We start from the raw sequence: 17,063 nt of genomic DNA on the forward strand, positions 1-17,063 counted from the left end.
CAACTGAGAGCAGAGTCTCATCCTACTCTACTAATTTTTGCAACATTAAAGCCAAGTCAGCTGCATGGAATAAGCACAGATAGGTGCTACTCCTACAGGTGCTAACCATGGTACATATCTTTATTGAAACATCTCTTTAATTACTACTTTGTATGAATCAGGAATGGCAAGTAATATCTCTCAGGAAGCAGATAAATGTGGAGGTTACCAGCATCCCTGTGAGCACTGAAGGACATCTGATGCGGTATGCACTTGCAGAGAGTGACCCATCTGGAACATCTGCCTTGGCACAAGGCAGCCATTGCTCTCTGTTGGTATACCAACCCAGGCTGAGTTTTTTAGTGTGTGCTGCTTTATTATTGAGTTAAGGGCTCTTGGTTTCTGTGCTACAGCTTTATAAATCTCTCTGTTTTACTCCTGTCCCTGTGCTTTACAGAAGAAGCTGACAAGTCACAGTGCCACATGATGATAACCTTAAGTATAAAATTGCCACGATAGCATTTAGTCATGGTAGGCCTACAAGAGACAAAAATCTGCTTCTGTGTTTGGGAGATTTTCAGCTGTGGAAGACAGAACTGTCAAGATAAAATATCTAAGGAATGAGGTGTTTGAAAGAGGGAAATGGATATCCTTCTTTCAGCAAGATACATTAGGAAGCCATTAAGAAAGAGGTAAAGAAGTTTATAGTAGAATTTACTGGAGACAAAAATGTGTAAACCCTACCATTTAAGTCTGATAATTGACAGAGCAGCACATCTGCAGCAGCTGAAAGATGCCTTTCTAAACACCAATTCTCTAAAGGGATGGAGGGGCTGGGAATTGAACTAAACAGATCGCTTCAGGAACAAGAATTTTGGGCTTTTTCATTCACTCTGCCTCTTACCAGTCAGAAAAGAGCATTAAGCCTTTTCAAGGAGAAAAGTCTGTCTCTGGAAATTCTTTCTCAAAATGCCTGAGGGGAAATTTGAAAGGTGTTTTGCAATCAGTTCAAAAACTAACAGAGATCATCAGCTTCCAGCTGGTAACTACACAGAAGCAGAATATGGACTTTACTACATGCAAGACTGTTCTCAGCTTACTTCCCCATCCCTCACTGACACGATTAATTAATTTAATTAAGTGTAATGAATTTGCTTATGTGTACAGGATGCTTGGTTCCATGGTTTAGTTGATTGGGTAGTGTTGGATGATAGGTTGGACACGATGATCTCGAAGGTCTCTTCCAACCTAGTTTATTCTATTCTATTCTACATATATGCATATGCATAATACAACATGGCAGAGTGTGTCTCCTTTAGACAGCACAGAAATCCATGCAGATAGGAGAGCTTTGCCCCTCCAGTTCCAACCTGCCCCTGTTCTCATCATTTCTATGCTTTTTATAGCTCTAGCAATGCAAGTGCCCTGCTATCACACTACCCTCCTTTTAACCCATGGATTTGGAAGCTCAATAGTCCATTTTTGTTTCTAACTTTAATCTAACACAGTCTCAGCTGTCCTGGAGCATTTGGAAGTATAAGAAATAAAGTAAAAAATGCAAGTAATAAAAAAAAATAAATCTTCTGGCTTTCAGTAGAGAAGGCCTTTAATTCTGTTGTGATCCTACAGCACTTTGTCAGGGCAGTCAAAGGATGTGGAGGTTTCTGTCTTCCCTGACTCCAAATTTCACTCCCATCTTTGATCAAAAACAAGCCATCCCACATAAATTTCAAGACCATGTCTTTGCCTGGACTGCTAGATAGGGTTGGAGTAGGTCCTTTGAATTTTTAGCTAGCTAAAGGTTGAAATGGACCTTAAAGTTTCCTTTAGTAAAAGGAATAAAATAATAATATAGGCATTCAAGCCCTCACTCTGATAATTACAGTATCACAGTATCACTAAGGTTGGAAGAGACCTCAAAGATCATCAAGTCCAACCTGTCACCACAGACCTCATGACTAGACCATGGCACCAAGTGCCACGTCCAATCCCCTCTTGAACACCTCCAGGGATGGTGACTCCACCACCTCCCTGGGCAGCCCATTCCAATGATGAATGACTCACTCCGTGAAGAACTTTCTCCTCACCTCGAGCCTTGTATTGTATTTTCCTACATAGCTGAAAAACTTCATATTGCCTGATCACCTTGAGCTATCAATTCTCTCCCATTATTGAAAGAAATGGTTCACAAACCTAAAATGTTCACATTGGAATCAGAATTTAGGCAGCTGACTGTATTTATCTATGCCTGAAATAAAATGAAATTTCATAGAACATTGAATTGTCAGAGTTGGAAGGGACTTCAAGGATCATCTACTTCAAACCTCCCTGCCATGGGCAGGGACATCTCACACTAGATCAGGTTGCTCAGAGCCCCATCCAGCCTGGCCTTAAAAACCTCCCCTAAATGACAGAAGGCTGATATTTATGTTTGCATTCATGTATTCTTAGACTTTTTTTTTTTTCCCCAGCATTAACTTCCTACCATTTGACTCTTCTTTTGCATTAGATGGAGCCTTGATTAAGAAAATATTCTTATTGTGAATATCCTTTCTGATTACAGAGCAATGACCGAGTAGTTTAATTTCTGACCTTGTGATTTTCATTTCATTTGCACATTTTAGGAGACCAAACTATCCAATGAACATGTTTCAAGCAGCAGACTGCTCATCATGTCAATGCTGTGCTAAGATGTCACTGAGCTGGTAATTTCCCAGCCATTCAATCTGACTGAATTTTTCAACTTCAATGTGCTTCCTGGGACAAATGCTCATCTGAGACAGCTAGGGCCCTGCCAGACTGCATCAGTTGAAGATATGGTTCCTCCTGAACAATTAAGAATACAGAATTAACCAGACTGGAAAAGACCTTTGAGATCATCAAGTCCAACCTATCACCCAACACCATCTAATCAACTAAACCATGGCACAAAATGCCTCACCCAGTCTCTTTTTAAACACTTCCAGTGATGGTGACTCCACCACCTCCCTGGGCAGCCCATTCCAATGGCCAGTCACTCTTTCTATGAAGAATTTCAGCTCAGGACATTTGGGTTTAGTGTTGCACCGATAGATGCAGAGGCCTCAATACAAGGGGAAGAAATGCTGGGTGGAGGGAAGTCTTGCAGAGGTAGGAATTGCTTTCTCCAAGACAGGGAAAACTCCATTTGAATTCAGCCTATCACCACACCTTCCAACACTACTGAAAAGCTGCAGGGCTTGCTAGATGACTAAAGAGACAAAAGCAAAGGCAAAGGCTAAGGTATGCAGCAACCAATATGCTGTCTGATAAATGTGCATCAAGCATGCTTAGCTACAGCAGTCTGTGGGGCTACGGCTAATGAGAGAGGTTAATGAGGAATGCAGCAAGAAGGAATGATTCATATTGGCCAGAACCATGAGAAGAGTCAACAGCAAGCTCTGCAAGAGGGAAAAACACCACTAGTGATGGACAAGGAGTTCATTTAGCAGCTGAGATCTCCCTCCCCAGAAGCAGAACAATGCCTGTCTAGATTTTGGATAGTCCCAGAAACCAGACACCTTCTTCTGTGTGGAGCATCCCTCCCACTGTTGGAAATCATCTGTGGCAGCAAGTGGTGGGGAGGGTGGGTGAGGAAGGAAGGCCAGGGACATTTTGCCTCTGGGAGCTTTGAGGCTCGAAGTGGCAGGGAAGCTTTGCCTCAGCTAAGGCTTTCCAAATGCTGTTCACCTTGGTGTGTCCAGCTTTCCTATACTGATGTTGTTGTCTTCTTCCCTTGTCCTGCTTCTGATAAGAATCTCTCCAGTAAACCCCTTTCTTTAACTGATGGCTTGGGACCAAAGGCACACATCCTGTATCTGAGAGCATTGCACAGGGGCCTGAGAGTGGGTCATTGCTATTTATTTACTTTCAGGAAGAATCTCTTGAAAGCTGAACCCTGACTTGGTGTTGTGCAAGCACCACAAAAGGACCACAGAGTGATACATGGCCTGTGAAATAACTGCATGGCAGTAAGAGGTATTTTAGAAGGAAGAAGCTTTGGCCAGCACTCTTAGAAAACTGTATTTACAGTCATAAAACCAAAGCAGGGTCTAGGCAGACCCAGCTGAAGCAGTTACTCAGCTGCAGGAGGAAAGGAGCCCATGTCCTGCTGTCTTTTTCACCTCTGCCAGAGGACTAGAGAGCTGGGCTGGCAGCTCTGCTGTCACCGCTGCTGCTGCCAGGGGATTTGGAATGTGTGAACAACAAAGTTGGTGAGGGGTTTGGAACATAAGCCCTACAGGGAGAGGCTGAGGGAGCTGGGGTTGCTTAGCCTGAAGAAGAGGAGACTCAGGGGTGACCTTATTACTCTCTACAACTACCTGAAGGGAGGTTGTGGACAGACGGATGTTGGTCTCTTCTCCCAGGCAAGCAGTACCAGAACAAGAGGACACAGTCTCAGGCTGCGCCAGGGGAGGTTCAGGCTGGATGTTAGAAAAAAGTTCTATACAGAAAGAGTGATTGCCCATTGGAATGGGCTGCCTGGGGAGGTGGTGGAGTCGCCATCACTGGAGGTTTTCAGGAGAAGACTTGATGGGGTGCTTGGTGCCATGGGTTAGTTGTTTGGGCAGTGTTGGATTGGTTGATGGGTTGGACGCGATGATCTTGAAGGTCTCTTCCAACCTGGTTTATTCTATGTATTCTATGTATTCTATGTATTCTATTCTGTGAAGGAGCAGCTGCCACTGTCGTGGAGGAGCAGAGAGAGGTAGTGAACATCTCCTGGCACCCTGGTAATGTCCCCTGCACTGTGACAGAGCTGCCCAACTCACTGATCACATCCAGTCTTGAGAAGGCAAATCTGGAGGAGATAAACCACATTCAAAGAGACCCCAGTGCCTGGGTGTGCCTATTGCTAGTGGGGCTTTGTCAGGATTTGGTGTAAGTCCTGCTAAGAGAAAGTATATTATCTTTAGTGAACATTTTGCCTCTGATAAAGTAGCACTTTTTTATTTTTCCCTTCAAAATCTCAGAAATAAGAGCAGTAGTATAGCTGAAAATTTGAACATCACAGTAACTTTTAGTTCCCTGGTTTAGTATTTGCAAAGCCCCATGACCATGAAAAGGAATCCTATGTAGGAGGGACTGTCCGGTGGCTCATTTCTCTCAGAGAGCTTTGGGACCTTCCTCTCCTTACTGGTGATATCTCAGAGCAGTGTGAGAAGGGTTACAGCTCCTCTGTCCTGTAGTGCTGGTTAGACCTCTTGGCCACTTGTTTCAAGTGATTTAGCAACAGGATAACAGGGAGGCTGTGACCCAGGGCTGTGGGAGAAGCAGATTGTATTTAGGTGCCTTTTCTCTGGTCCACATCAGATAGAATAGAATAGAATAAACCAGGTTGGAAGAGACCTTCGAGATCATCATGTCCAACTTATCATCCAACACTACCCAATCAACTAAACCATGCAACCAAGCATCCTGTCAAGCCTCGCCCTGAACACTCCCAGTGACGGCGACCCCACCACCTCTCTGTGTAAAACTTCCTCCTAACCTCCAGCCTAAACCTCCCCTGATGCAGCCTGAGACTGTGCCCTCTTGTTCTGGTACTGGTTGCCTGGGAATGCTGCACAGGCTTGACCCTGAGGGAGCAGCTAACATTTAGTCATATGCAAGTGACAAAGGTGCTTCATTTTCTGTTCTGTTTCTTCATTACATGTTCAGTCATCTGCCATTCCACAAGACTGCTTCATTTTCGCTTGCTTTAAAAGCAACAGGAAACAAACAAGAAGAAGTGCACATGTGCATGTATAAAGGGGAACAAGTGGAATTTAGTGCTCAGTCACTTTTGTGCTGAACACTGAAATAAAAGAAATCTTTCATAGATGGGGCGATGGCTCTGCTTTGTCTGCAGACCCTCACTCCCTAAAAGAAGGTGAAGATTTTATCTTTGTGACAGGGCAAAATTCAAGCACGCACCTGGTTCCCCACTTCTCTGATGAGCCGAAGCAAGGCAGCCTTGCCTTTCCATCTGGACTTTCATCTGGACATTTCCATTTCCCTTTGAAGTTGAGTCTGTGCCTTTTGATTTGTAGCGTTTGAACAGGAACGCCACTGTTGTATCAGATGATGTCAGGGAGGGAACAACAGAGTGCTTGGGCTCACCATCAGTTCTGTAATAGCAACATCACTCACACATAACTTTGTTTCGCTGGCTGATATTAAGAAAAATGGTTGCTTGTGGAATGATGCACAGGTCTGTCAAATACACGCACGCATGCCCTTTGGACTGAAAATGATTTTGTTTTATGGCACCAATTCGATGATACCAAGTTCATAAATTTGTATTAGGCGTGTGATTGCATCATCTCAATCCTGTGGTGTGAAATCACAGGAGGAAAGAACCCAATTACTGCAAAAAAAAAACCAAACAACCAACCAAAACCCACTGGAAGTTTTGCCTGAAAATCAATGGCAGGATATGACCCATAGTTTGAAAACTTTAAGCATGTGAAAAGGACTTAAATCTTTACAATGAAGATTATGGTTGTGGCCTCTGAAATAATAGCAACTATTAACTGCACCGTTTCCACGGTTTTACGAGACAATAATCTGGTTCTGAAGTGGATAAACTGCAAGGTCAAAGACTGGGCAGTTTATCTCAATGAGTGACCTGGAATATTGCCCACTAAAACAGAAGGGGTGGTAGTATTATCAGCTGACTGGAATAAGTAATATATGCTAAACTAAAATGTTAAGTAATTCAGCAGGAGCAGCCATAGGAAAAGTAGCTATAATCATTAGAACAGCCCAGAAGGACTTCTTCTGGTTTTGGACTCAAAGCTGAAAGAACATTAAATTTGTAAATATCTAGTAGGCATGGGGCCACACCACTGAGCTGATTTATCTGGGTCTGCTGTAATGCCTCAGCTCTGTCCTAGCCTGCAGAAAATACTGGGGAGCGTGTGATGGATATACATCATGTAAATTAGAGGCCGTGAAAAAAGCAAATGATACCTATGTGACTAATTTTCTTTATCATGCTGTAGACAATGCACTGCTTCCTTTTCCCTGCTGGATAGCACCAACTCCCCGCCCCTCCATGTCCTGAAGCAAGCAGGATTCAATCACTGAAATGAGTTCAGCAGAAATTCCCAAGGAAAGGGAACGCTTAAAAATGAGTTTGAGGAAGCAAGTGGTTATACTCTGCATGATAACTCTCTCACAACACTTCTCTGCTGTGTCTTGAAAATATAGCAGATATTTAAAATAAATTAATTAATTACTATACTTGTGGTGGAACAAAGCTTCTTGAGTGTGAACTTTGTAAGACTTTTTGCTTGCTGTTAGGTTCTGCCTTTGTGTCTGTTTGCTTGCAGATATGTTCCTTACATAGGGAATGTAGTTCAAATGATGTTAATGAAAAGGAGCAGCAAAATTCCTGGGAATGGATGTGCAGCAATAATCAGAGTCAGCAAAATCACAAAACCTTCTGAAGGTGTTAGAAGGGACAGGATTTCTTTTTCCAGTATGTTGAAATAAACCACCCCTTTTTTACTGCAGGACAAGAATAACATCTAAATTGGATTGATGTTCCTCTTCAACTCAAGCAAGAAGGAGAAGATCACAGAATCACAGAAACATTCTGGTTGGAAAAGACCCTCAGGATCACCAACTCCAACCAATAACTCTACTCTGCAAGGTTCACTCCTAAACCATATCCCCAAGCACTACATCCAAATGACCCTTAAGCGCATCCAGGTTTGGTGACACAACCAGTTCCCTGGGCAGCACATTCCAATGCCTGACCACTCTTGCTGTGAAAAACAGGTTGAAACAAAAGCAATCAGGGCCTGGTTCTACCCATACTACTGTTATGCTGGACAGTCAGGTTTTGACTCTGCTTAATGAGAGAAAAGACATTTTCACCGTGTCCTTTGCTGAAGTCAGTGAACTTGCATCACAGTAATGAATTGAATTGAAGTAACGAATGGAAAAGGATCAGGATCCCACCCTCCATCTTCAGCTGCTGTGCTGTCAGGAGTCCTGGGCAGAGCCTTGCAAAGAGCCACAAATTTAAACATGCTCTTCCATTGCTTGCTACAGAAAGCTGTGCACCAAAAAGTGATTTGAACAGGCTTCCCTTTCTCTTTGAGCAGTGAAGCGCTGCCATGCTCCAACAGTTGCTGCTCACACCCGAGGAAGGCAGGTACACATGGTAGTGCCTCTTCTCAACCCTGCCACAGAGCCCAGAAGGCAAACTGCGATGCTGGTTCCTCGTATTAATATCATCATTCATGTGCAAGTAGGAAAAACAAGGCATGGGGCAGCAGTAAAGCTCTCTCTTGACATTCCTCCTAATTATCTCCAGTGGTGGGGGTTGAAATACTTGTAATAAAAAAAAAAAAAAAAAAAAGAAAAGAAAACAAAATAAAAATGTTTAAAAGAGACCTTGCTGCTTTCTGTGATGGTTCATTCCAGGTAAGTTATTATGAGGAGCACCTGCTGGCACAGGCATTCCTTGGCATGATCACGGGTAATTACGCCTGATACCAGTCTACCTCATTATGAGTTTGTTAGAGTATTTATTATTTTCTCCATTAATGTTGGTGGGACTCCCATCTGCATATGGATAGGAGAACAGACCTTGGCTTGAGTCTACCACTTGGCAAGACTCCAGTTAAGCTGAAGTTAGGAATTTGTCTTCGAACTGATACGCGACAACACATTCGATAATGACCAGTTTTAGCTTCAGAGTGAAGCTGAAGTTGTGCAGCTGCATTCCTGGCATCCAAAGAGCAGCTCACATGTGCAAAATATATTAGCTGCAATAATGGGAGCTACTTACATTAAAGCATCCTGAAAGCCTTATAGGAAACCCTTCCTCTTATGTTAGCAAGATGATTTATATATGTATTTGCAACATGTCTCGAAGTTCTCTTTTCAGGAATCAAAGTGTACTAAAATTACACATTCCCAAGCTCCTTTTATTTCAACATGAAAGTGATTAAAGATGTTTATCTGAGCTAGAAAACCTTAAGACGGTACTGCTTTCATTGTAGGAACAATTAAATCGATCCCAGGGGGACATCAGCCACACAAGAGAAGTATTTGAGAAGTCTCCATTAACCCACTTGCCATTTTCTTAACAAGAGTCCCTAATGCATAAACAAATAGCATAAGTGTGACAGGAAACACAACTGAAGGAAGAAGGAAATTTGCTGGAGGAACCATTTTCCTGATTTTAACGACTGTGAAGGACTTTATAAGGATGCTTCCCACCCTCATCCCCCCTCCCCCTCCCATGAAAAAGAGCAGGTACTCATTTTGCTTGGTTTAATATAAAATTTGGTTTGGTGCAAATTAAAGACACTGGGTTTGCATGCAGGGGGAGAAAAAATGCACTTGCAGTTTCATTATTTGTTGTCCATATTCTGTTTCAAGTACAGAATTCATTCATTTTGTCCATAATAGTCAAAAGGCCAAACAGATCCACTTCACAGAAGGGAATCAAAGCTTTCTTTACTGGACTTATGAATAAAAGCTGCATTAACAACAGCAACAACAAAAGTTATGATTACAAATGCTAAGCCCATCTTTGCAAATCTGCATGCCCAAGACCACTCTCCAGGGCAAAACATCTTGTCTTCCAGCATGCTGCTCTGGGCTTCCAGAGCAAGCTGGCCTGATGCTGTTTTCCTCTCTTATATCCAGGGTTTATGAAGGGACCCAAAGGAAAGGTCAAGCACAAAGCTGAAATCCACACATTGCACTAAAATGGACAGCAGAAAGAGCCTTGCAACGACGCACTGGCAAACAAAGAGCTAGCAGAGGAGGTATTGCTGAGAGCAAGCAGCAGCCCTGGGACTGCTGCAGCCCAAAGGTTCGATTTGTTATCACTCCACTGCCTGAGTGTCAAAACCGCTTGGACCTCTAGGGTTTACAGAGTGATAAACAACTCTGTTTTGTCATTTCATGCCAAATTCATTGTATTTCTACAACGGAGGCTATAACTAATATGTAGTTAAAGGAGATGGAGACACTCTGGTCTCTGGAGTTGGCAGCAGGAGTGGTTTGGAAAGCAGTGAGTTCAGATGGGTGGCAGTGTGCACAGCAACGTCTCCAGCTTCAAATGGAACAGGGCTAATGGGCTCTCATGGAAGCTCCTGGAAATCAGAGTTGCAGAGAGGTTGAAACTTAGGTGAACCTAGGCAAAGGAATATCAAAGCTTTTTCTTCATCAGGTAGATGTTGGCAGGAACCTGAAAAACAAGAAATTGAAGATAAGGAAACGCTTGGACAATATGAACTTACCTGGAAGCTGAGACAAGGGTTGCAATAAGGTGAAAGTCATTGTCCTAGGCTGAAAGCCAAGTTCAGGCTTGCAAAGGCTACCAGAATGAGAGATGAGACAAGCAGCAGGTGGTTGTACCATCTGCAGTGGTTACTACAGAACAGCCCAAATGATGAAAGGACTCTCTCAGCTTCTTGAAGGTGCATCAGCCTTTACTGGTCTAAAACAGCCACTGAAGCTGTTGTTCCCTTGATGGCATTTTACTAAATTTCCAGAGCAGGATGGGTGCTGAATTTCTACTGAGTTCAAATCATATCCAGTTCCATGGAAGTTAAATGCTTGTGTTGCTTTGGTGTTTGTGTAAAACCCAGCAGTGACTTGTTGGCATAGTCTAACGATTTTACTAGTCCATCCTCCCTTGATACAGCTCCAACGTGGTGACTGCTGTTGACATCTGGGATACTGGTCCCATGCTACCATCTCATTTCATGGACACCACTGAATAATAACAGGGGAAGTGACCTCCAGATCCCAGCCACTGGTTTTTAGTCAGATCTTGTCAGGCTCATAAGCTTGGTAATTTCTTTTTTTGCAAGTAGGAATGTGTTTTCTTCATCAGGTTTCTCCAAAGCTGTTGCAGTTGTAGTTTGCTTCCTAAATCTAATCTCACTGTAGTGTCTGTGTAACAGCACAGGATTCATCTGTTACTACATTGGTCCTAACTATTTTTCATGGAAGAAGTTAAATGCTTCTCACCAGAGGCTAAGAAGTTTTTCTGCTCCTCAGTGGAGCATGATGCTAGTACTTACTGATTTGTGGTCAAGCAGTGATCCTTGTATTCACTGGACATTAATTCAGGCTCTTTCAGAAAACTTTACAAGAAACTGGTCAGCAAGCTAAACTCCAAAAGGGCCACAGGCTTTGTACAAGTATAATTCACTTGCATTTCAGGAACTCAAAGATTTGCCCCAGCATGACGAGCTGCAAATGGAATCAGCTCCCCATTCAACCCACTCACTATGTCGGTAATAAAGACAAATACATTTGATCAGATTCCCAGCTGGATCAATAGCAATTTGAGAAGCTGGGAGATCTCACCCACCTTGTTGCTGTGAGCCAAATTTCCATGGGGATTGCAGTCCAGCTTCTCTCAAGCAGGTACAGGTTTTTCGTGCCCCCAAAAACTCTGCTTCTTCATCTGTGCAGGTGGCAAAATCGCATGCTTGAAAATTAATTATTTGGGTTATTTGAGCCAGGTTTTCACAAGGACTAAGCAGATACAATTCCATGAAAACAAGCACTGTTGCAGCCATTACAGCCACTTAAAGTGAAATTGCTACTGACCTGCAAGGAAAGGCTATATCTGTACCATAATGTTGGCTTGGCATGCAGATTCAAGCTGGGGCCCAAACTGCCTGATTATCCACACTGCCTGCAGGCTGGCAATTACCCTTTCTCTAGCCAAAAGGGTACAAATTGGCTTCCCAGGCAGGAAAAGACTATCACTGGGGAAAATGGGGTCACCTTTGAGCTCTGCCTGGACAGAGAGAATGACCACAATTACCTCAATTGAAAATTTGAGTACAACTTCCCCCCCCCCCCCCCCCCAAATGTGACCGTGAACTCAGGGTCCAAAATCATGTGTGCCAACAGCTCTAGGTTCCTAGTATCCTGTAGACACACAAAACCTGCCAGTTAGTTTGTGTATCGTTTGTGGGTAAGATGAGAATGAAACACAACTGATCCAAGCCACTGTCAGTCAGATGGTAACAACAACAGGAAGTACAGGGAAGGATGTTTCTTTATTTGAGTTCTCACTGGCTAGTTTGTTGGTTTGGATAAGGCAAAGGGAGAAAGAGGGACTGCTTCTCATATATCAGCATACACATTGTAATTGCAGCAGCTTTGCTTTAGCCGGGTGTGTGTGGGGGGATAATCTTAGGAAAATGTATAGAAGAAGCTAAAATCTGATACAGACCCACAAATACCCCAAAGCAGAATTTCAGAGAAGTTCTTTCAGAGACTTTACATTTTGCAATTCACCAATTAAACAGATTAAAAAGGGCCCAGGAATTCAAGGTACTGGTCAGAAGTGGGCTGCTTTTATCTTGCATCCTCTATGCCTCCCTTGACATTCTCAGGCTGCGCCAGGGGACATTCAGGCTGGATGTTAGGAAAAAGTTCTATACAGAGAGAGTGATTGCCCATTGGAATGGGCTGCCTGGGGAGGTGGTGGAGTCACCATCATTGGAGGTTTTCAGGAGAAGACTTGATGGGGTGCTTGGTGCCATGGGTTAGTTGTTTAGGTGGTGTTGGATTGGTTGATGGGTTGGACGCGATGATCTTGAAGGTCTCTTCCAACCTGGTTTATTCTATGTATTCTATGTATTTGGCTGTCCTGATACAAAATGCATACATGAATTTAAAAATCCCATAAACTATGTGTAATCATCTTGGAATAAGGGGCATAATGTAGCTTGTGTGTGTGTCTCAGAACACAGAATCATAGGAATTATTTTGGTTTACACTTTCCTCTGCTTTGGTACCAGCAAGCATGAGACAGCCTTTGCCCTCTCACCCTCCTGTTCTTGAAAGAAGAAAACCCAGATTCTCTGGCCAAGGAGCTCAAGAAGAAGAGATGAGCAGATTTACACAGATACAACTCTGAGGCCTCTGAGGACCATTCATGTTTCTTCCATAACAGGCTCAGCACATTTTTACAAGGTGAAGATGCCTTGAAGGCTTGGTTCTTTTCAGCATCCATACCATGCTCATGTTAAGTGAAATGGCACTTTACAAGTGACTACTTGCACAGGCTTCATGGCCATTCCAGCACAGAATCAACCAGGTTGGAAAAGACCTGAGAGATCATCAAGTCCAACCTTTTACCAAACACCACCTGACAACTAAATTGTGACTCCAAGTGCCACATCCAATCTTTTTTTGAACACCTTCAGGGATGGCAACTCCACCACCTCCCTGGGCAGCACATTCCACACTGGGCTTGCCCTCAAGCCTGCTCCCTTCTAAGCTACAGATGGAGAATAGCCTCATTAGGCAAAACTGCCTGGATTATTCTTCTTGGTTCTTGACAGAATTAGACCATCAAAAAGACACAGGGGTGGTAGAAGATCAGTTATGCAGTATTTGCCATACTGTGTACACGCTGCTATTTCTTGCTGGCTCTGTTGGTGGGCAGTGAGTGGGTGCTGGGCAATATTTAATAGTATAAAGATAATGTTATAGAGTGCATAATAATATTAGACACTATAAAAATAATGTTTATTACTTTGCTTTTCTAAAGTGTCAATAAAGTGTCAATATTTCAGTTAGTTTCCAGGAAATAATGTTATTAAGTTTTCAATCAATTGACTGGAGAGGGAGACCAAGAGATTTCTGCTGTCATCTACAGGTCATAAATACAAGCAGAAAATACTTATGTTTTCTCCAGATGTTTTCAGTGCCTGTGCTCCTCTGTATTCCCAGAGCAATTGCTTTGTTTTCCACCTGGGCATTTTGAAAACTGTCATCATTTGTTAATCTAAAAAGCTAGAATAACCTGCCCCTGTCACCATCACTGTCACTGGTATTTTGATGTGTCAATATTGCATGCTGCAGATGATTGTCCTTAAGGGACACTTGTAGTTTTACTCTACAGCGAATGCAAGCTACTCCAAGGACATCCTTATGAAATGGTGCTTAACTGAAATTGTTCCCAAGCGATGCTCCCTCTAGAACAAAACCACCTTTAAACACTTTCACTGAAACTTTTTCCAGAGTCCAGGTTCTCCCAGGCTTCCTATCAAACTCTTTACCTGAATGGGCTCAGCCTGTGTCCTGGCTGCTGTGGTGTACAGATCAGTGTTTACATCGCTCCTTGCACTGAGACTGATTCATAATTTACCGCTGTTGGGACCAGCCTGGCAATGTAAACATAGTGTACTGATGACCTGCAAAAAAAGAGAAGCTGTCTTCTATGCCAAGTGCCTGTGGCTCTGTTTATGTTGGAAATGCATTATTAAAGAATGTGTGTGGTCAAACTATAGCCTTTCTAGTTCTGAGGTATCCATTTTACTATGGGTCATTTCTTTGTTTCTCCTCACATAGTCTCCTAATCCAACAGCTGATCAGGTTTCAGCCTTTCACTTCAACTCTCCCAAATTAAGATAGCATGATAAAGGGTGTGACAGCTTTTTCTGGACTCTGTGAACCATATGTGGTATGCCTTGGACTCAACAGCTGAATTAGACTAATTCTGGGAGAAAATGTAGTCTCCTGGTAGGTGTTGAGCAATTTATTGTCATGCCAGCTTCTGTAAAACAAACTCGGGATCATTTATTCTTCATTAAAATCGATGTGACAACTACCCAAGGACACAATGTCAGTCATACTTGGGCTTCCAGGTAGAAATAGTGATTGCAGTAAATGAGGATACTAATCTCAGTGCTGGCCAGATCATCCACTTCTCTGTGCTTGGTCCTGGGTCACCTGATTTTGTAAGCAGACATGACAATCAAAGGGCTGAGTAGGCAATGGTGTTTTGTATGACACTGAGTGATCACTTTCATAGCCTGGATGGGAGTTGTAGCACCCTTTGTCCACTAAATACACATAAAGGATCTCCTAAATAAGCTCTTTTCTTTTACTGTCCTCAGAAGATACATTTGTGGTGTGATGACTCATCACAGATACCCAGGCAAAGGATGTGCTATGGTACTAGCACTGAAAACTGGGCTCTGAATGGGAAGAACAACAACCTAAAAGCCTTTTGCAGCATTATGCTGTAACTAGGTGGAAGAGTCATTCATTCTGCCTCAGGACTCTTGTGCAATGAGCCATCCTGCAAAACAAGCAGGACACCCCTTTGCTTCCTGAAAATGCACAAAATATCCCCTTTGACCTTTTTCCCCAAGCTGAGGTCTCTACAGTGCCAATGTGTTAGTGAAAACATGAGGATGTGTTATCCTGCAAGCATTCCTAAGAGAGCCTACCAGATGTTTCCCCATCAGCTGAAACAGATAGTCATTGTTTTTCTAAAGAAGGACTCCCTAGATGACTGAGAGGAAAGAGTAAGGGGGAAGAGGGAGCTGGTGTCCTGCTCTGCAGCTGCTGGAAGTTGCCTTGTTTCTCATTAGAAACATCAACCACTTGTCACTGTGCTTCGAGAGATCAGCAACTGCCTACAGTACTGATGCTGTGTGATGCTTGCCTCTTTCCTTCATCCAACATTATATAACTCACTATTTTGATGCACATATTTTATAGCACAGGGGGCTTGGGTTTTTAAGGAAGCCTAAGGTATACAAGGAGATGTGGTGCAAGGGGTGGTGCAAGGGGCACTCAGCCACATATGAGCAGAGCCACCCGTTTTGTTCGCCCAACTCCCAGGCTGCACGTGTTCCATTTTGACCAGTTATACAGCACACAGACTTCCATTAACAGTTTTGAACTGCAGAAACTCCTCCTATTCTTGCAGTTCTTTATTGTTTAAGAAATGTCTACAAACTCTCCAACAAAAGCATCTGGTGCCAAGGATGTGGTTCCGAGGAAAGGAACGATCACTGTCAGTTTTGCAATGCCATTTTGCAAGCAGTAATAGAAATGCAGGTGATTCATGCAAAAAGCACTTTTTTTGTTCACCTGCACATTTAACTCTTCTGACAGAAAGATAACAAACCAAGAGTGAACTAATCTCACTAGCATACAACCAGGTTTCCTGGCATCGAAATGAGCCGTTCAGCAATAAGGCTATCTTTTTGGCGAGGCTCTAATATACCTGCACCTTGGGTTTGTTGCTGTTGTTGTTGTTGTTTACTCTGTGTGACATCTATTGACTCAGATGAGCCATTCTTTATTCCTTTGTAGGCAGGAGAGTGAATTTAGCACAGTGTGTTATCACAGAGCTCCTCACAGACAGTGCTGACAAATAGCTGTGTGGACAACCCATTCAGGCTGTAGTACTATCCATCAGCACTGACAGTAGCTGACAAACCAGTGCTGTTCATATCAATTTGTTATTTTCTAGGAAGTTACCCAGCTTCATTATTATTGGGGGAGATAAAACTAAGATGAGAGGCCAAGACCCTCATTTGCTTCTTAATGCGCTCCCATTGCTTTGATGTATTACAAAGAACAAAACTGACCAATGCAGCAGCTCATTACACAGGGAAAAAAACACAGTCTGAAATAACATATTTTCTTTACCATCAGTTCAGTGACAGCTAACAGAGCTCCAAGAAGGGTCCAGGGCCAGTTATTTAAAAAAACAGCCTCCCTACTTGGTTGTGCAAAAAAAATCCCTGGGGTTTGTGGTGTGCCCTAGTCTTTATGCACAGAAAATTCTGTAAGATGCAGTGTTTTAAATGACAAATATATGATTTAAAAACCAGCCCTCCACACCCCCCGGTGAGCCAAAGCTTTTCACTGAATTTTGCACAGCATTTCACAGTCCTGCTGTCACAGAGCCTCTTCAGGACATTCTTCCTGTCTCTCTGTGAGACTTGAGTAACAAATCCTTCCCATCTCTTGCACAGTAGGTGGAAACCATAATTGCTACACCAGAGATGTGGAACATGAGTCACAGAGAGGTTAAGTGACTTTCCTGGGCACCCATGAGACCAAAAGAAGTACCTGGAAAGCCCAAGATTAGAAGACTGAATGCAGATTCTGACCTGAGTTACACTCTGGATTGAGGGGAATTGTAAATCAAGGTATCATTTATTTGTAATTAATATGTCTTATCACTCACATGGTAATATCTAGGCAAAAGAGGCTGACACACTGCGACAGGAGTTGGAGCCCAAGCAGAAGGTGATATGCAGCCAGGTAGTAAGAAG

Source organism: Dryobates pubescens, chromosome 4, assembly GCF_014839835.1.
Source record: "Dryobates pubescens isolate bDryPub1 chromosome 4, bDryPub1.pri, whole genome shotgun sequence".
Classification (NCBI taxonomy): domain Eukaryota; kingdom Metazoa; phylum Chordata; class Aves; order Piciformes; family Picidae; genus Dryobates; species Dryobates pubescens.